Below are 4,963 nucleotides of genomic sequence, written 5' to 3'. Positions count from 1 at the left end.
CCCCTTCAGGCTGAGAAGGCCACTGGGCACTAATCTAGGAAGACTTTTTGCACATGCAAGTTAACTAGGTGAGAAAACCATGTCCCTATGGATCCTTACTTTGTCCAAAAGTAGAAATTCCCTCCCCAGTTTACGGTATAAAGACAGTGTGTCCCCAGGGATGCATCCACTTCATGAACCTGTTTGAGTTGTTTGTTGGCTAGCCACCTGGCAGAGATTTCCCATGAAAATAAGAAAATCAAAAAGATGTTGGGCTTCTGGGCCCACACGCCCACCTAGCAAGCAGTGGGCAGGTGAGCTCCTCTAACTCGATTGATCGCGAACCTTCCATTTAGCCTCAGTGCCGACTCTTTGCCATCAGCATATACCTAGCAGTCTCCCACTGTTGTTTGAAACTTCATCTGAGATTTTAGATGTGTCACATTTAAGTGTGCATAGGTCTACTTGTGCCACTTCAAAATACATTCAAATGACATTCTGCGTGGCTGAAGAGAGGGCTCCATCCCCTCTTCTACAGGAGACAGGGGTTCAATCCCAGAACCCACATAGCCACCTACAACCATCTGTAACTCCAGTTCCATGGGATCCAATGCCTTCTTCCGATCCCCAAGGGCACCAGGCTTGTGTGCAGTACATAGACACACCTACAGGCAAACATTCACACACTTTTTTTTTTAAATTCAGATCAAAGACTTCTTAATCAACTTTGGGAATTTAAAAACCTCAGCACAGTGTCCCCTGTCACTCTCCTGATTCTACAGATGTAAGCTGCCATTGCATGCTGCTGCTTTGTGGCTCTCTAGTTCTCCTCAGCTCAATCTGAGCCTCTGTTGTCCACAGAAACAGGATCTGGGCATCCTGCCTCATAGAACAGAATGATTTTGCAAAGTCTATTACTTCAGGAGATGGACCACATACCATCTACAAAAATTCAAATCCAAATGCATTTCAAACAATACTAACCATTCACAAGGAGGCACAAATTGAAGGTCACATAGAAACCCCCTAGGACACTGCCGAGGGTCACCCAAAGCTGCACCTGGCTTCCAACTAGGGAGGGAGGGGGGAAAAACCAGTAAAACCAAGCCAGCAGCTCAGGAAGCTCCACCCACTGCTACAAACTCCAAATGAAAAGAAAAAGGAAGAGACCAGCCGTTCCCTTCACAATCTTTCTATTAGTAAATGAAAGTCACAAGAAAGGCAAGGCAGAGCAGGACATGGACCCCTCGAGAGTACCCTGAGACATTAGCTAAAGGTCACAAAACAGAAGCACCAACCTGCTATGAGACACTCACCCCAAAGTTGGCTTGAAGGCAGTCATGACAGCCCTTCCTTCCCATGTGGCCATCAACTATGATCATGTGTGTCACGATAAATATCTTGCTACTTGCTCCCCCGCCCTAAGTCATTTCTTTCACCTAAATATTGACTCTATCCCTAAGTAATAATGCTTATAAAGTCATGGCTTGGTGAACTAGTTTTATTTTCATTTCCTTGATAAGCATTAAAACAAATTTAAAACTTTAGAAGTTTTACAGGGCCACTTAAGCTAAATCAAGTTGTCTAATGTTTGTTACTTTAATGCTTAGCATTAGATATACTAAGAGTGGATCAGGGCCAGATCACCACATTACCATCTGGCTCCGGTGGACAGACGGTTAGCAGGACCAATCAGCTTTCGTCACACAGCTCACCCACTAAATCTGTAATATATGGCTGCCTGGGTGGTCCGAGGACAAGAAGGAAGACAATAACAACAACTAAATAAATAAATAGATAAATAAATAAATAATTCAGCACGCTGTGGGTGTCATGCTCTGGTCTGAAGGGAGGGGGTGACCATAATTTCCATTCATGTTCTGTGGCTCTGATTCAACCACAGTCACCCAGCCACTGAGAATCTCAGAAACTTGAGATCAGCAGGAGTCCAGCTGCTCCCTGTCTATCTCTGTACTATGTAACTAAGACGCCCCACTGAGAGGACCCTGACAATCAGTCACATAGGGAAAACACCCAGAGTCCTTCCCCCATGCAAATAGAGCATCACTAACATCTCAAACTCAGCCAATGGAAAGCCACCGTTCCCTAAGTCCCACCCCACCCCCACTCCTCAATGCTCATATAGTCCCTGTCCACATGGAATAAAACGCACAAGTTGTTTCCTCAGAGTGGCTGTTTTTCTGAGCTGTAACACTTGGGGAAGAGTTCTTTCTCCCAGAGCATTCATTGCTGGAACTTGGACCTGCCTCACACTGTTGTTGGCTTTGTTGTTGCCACGGTAGTGGGACTTCAACTACCTGTTCTCTGTAGGACGTCCACACCTTCTGGCTTCTCTTCTAAGAGCTGCAACACTTCCAGCTTTCCCAGCCTGACCTGAGTGAGACCCATGGAACCCATTTGTTCTAGTTTCGCCTCACCCTTCAGAGGGATAGAAGACAACAGTGGGGAGTGTGTGTTTCTTTTAAGCCAAAGCAAAATTTAAAGACCCAGTTACTGATAATAGTCTAAAAACACACAGCGGGTGGGTCTAGTGACTTTTTGCTGAGCAAGTAAAGAGGTTAAGGAAACTTCCAGAAGGTTAGAAAAAAAAAATACTCTCCTACATGGAAACACAGAGACAAATGGACTCAGATTAAAAAAAAGAAGAAGAAGAAGAAAAGAAAACTTTGAAAACAAGAGTACACAATTAAAACTCAGAATGACAGACAAGAGAGGGAAAGGCCATCCCCTAAGCCACTGAGTCTAGAGGAGATAAACTGTTACACAGTAACACTTCAAACAGTGTCCCGGGAGAGGCAAGCACAAATAATTTATGGAATAGAAACGAGGAGAGGACAAGGCACCCAGGCAGACATGGTGTCCGGAGCCATCTGCAGCACTGAAGGCATCAGGAGTCATTTACAGGGCAGAGCTGATGACACCCAGCAGGCCCTAAATGCTGGGCACACACCCTGTTTATAACAGGAACACATTTTGTCAGGTCGATCCCCAGTGCTGACATGAGGCAGGGTGGAAAATGAGTCCATAGTGTGAGCTGTCAGAGAGTGCCTGCTCCACAGCCAGGGTTGGGGAGGGAGACACAATAGCTTTTGTTACTAATGGTAACATTTCCACAAACTTAGTGACTGGTGTCAGCATCAGTCCATCATCACCAGTGGTCCTATGAATCAGAAATGGGGACAGTCTTCCAGGACTGAGGTCAAGCTACCAGTGAAGTGCAATCTTGTCTGGAAGATATGGGACAAGAGTTTTGTCTCTTTCCCTCTTCCAGTTTGTAGAGTCATCCTGTGGTTCCTTGTTCAAGGTCCAAAGCCAGAACTTTTCTTTTTGTGCTACTATCTCTCTGGGGTTTTTACAGCCGCTCTTTCACTGAGCCTACATTCAGCTGGTTTACACAGTGGAGGCAAGTTTCTTTGCTTAAGGTCAGCTGTTTAGTGACCTTCATTCCCATTGTAGGATTTATCTAACAGAGTCACAGATCGCAGGACCTGGCAATGAGGAAGGAGCATTAGTCTGCCCTAATTGGATGCAGTATTCACTCCGTGGGTAAAATACAGATTTTCTTAAACTATTCATGACGGTGATTAGTCTTAATTTTCAACTTGACTAAATTGAGAGACACCTAGGAGATTAGCAGAGCACACTTGTGGGTGTGAACATGAGGACAGTTCCAGAGAAGACTGACACTTGAGTGAGTGACTGAGGCAGGCAGGTGTGGGCAGCAGCATCCAATTGGCTGGGAGCCACCTGGAAAAAGCACTGAAAACAGTCCTCTGTGTGGCAGAGGCTCCACCCACTCTGCCTGCTGCCTCTGAGGCTCCTTAACCTCTCAAAGACCCAGCAACAACAGCTGCCAAGCTTCCTCACTTGGCTGGGACAGAAGCATTGCTCCCCTCTGAAGCTTCCAAATTCTTGAAGTAAGCAGGTACCGCGCTCATTTCCTTCCCAGAGTGAAAATGGCTACTGTTGAACTGCCCAGCCTGCTAGTAACAGACCACAATACAATGAATGACTAATTGGTTAATTAATTATTAAGAAAGGGTCTCATGTAGTCTGGGCTGCTCTCAAATGTTACATAGTTGATGATGACCTTAAACTTCTGATCCTCCTGCCTCAGCTTCCTGGGATTATAGGTCTGTAACATCATTGCTCAATTTATTCAACAATAGTGATTCCACTAAGAGCCTTGTACGTGCTAGGCAAATTGCATCCTAGCCCCCAGATATCCCATATAATTAAGTAGATATCTTATTTGTTCTGTTCCTCTGGAGAACCCTCACTGATATATTACTGACATGTTCAGCCTGCTTCCCTTACACCAATGGGCATTTAAATATGTCCTCTCAGCCTGTCCTGCTTTGCCTGTGTAATGATCCGTGTAATGTAAGGGTGGGTTAAGCAATTGTTCAAGTTGCAAACAATGAAAATAGACCAAAGCCAAGATCACCATGAGGCTCCCATTACCCACAGTTCTGGTCTTTCCCCAGGACAGTCATTTTACATCCAACTAACAGAGGGTAAGCAGCTAGCTGGCACATGGCAACATGACTGGATTCCACTGGTAAATAGCTCAGTCCGTGAGGCTCTGCTGTTCAGCTAAGGTGAGGGGGATTGCCACTGCATCTCATACACAGCTTCTGCAAGGGACCTTGTTCTTGAACATTGGGTCATCAGGGCAGAGTGGAAGGGTTTCTTTGATAAGGACTGTTAGCATTTTGTCTAGGCTCCGCCCCACAGTTACCTGGCAATAGCCAGGTGTGCCTGACTCACTATAAAAGAGGCTGCTCACCTCCTCCCCTCTCTCTCTCTTCCCTTCTTGTTCTAGCTCTGTCTTCTCCCTCCTGCTCCTCCTCTCTCCCCATTCCCCTCCCCCCTCTCTCTCTGAGTGCTCATGGCCATAGACGGCCTCTTCTCTCTCTCTCTCTCAGTCTCTCTCTCTCTCTCTCTCTCTCTCTCTCTCTCT

This window comes from Mus caroli, chromosome 7 (assembly GCF_900094665.2).
Source record: "Mus caroli chromosome 7, CAROLI_EIJ_v1.1, whole genome shotgun sequence".
In the NCBI taxonomy this organism is placed as follows: Eukaryota; Metazoa; Chordata; class Mammalia; order Rodentia; family Muridae; genus Mus; species Mus caroli.
This window is presented reverse-complemented; position numbering follows the sequence as displayed.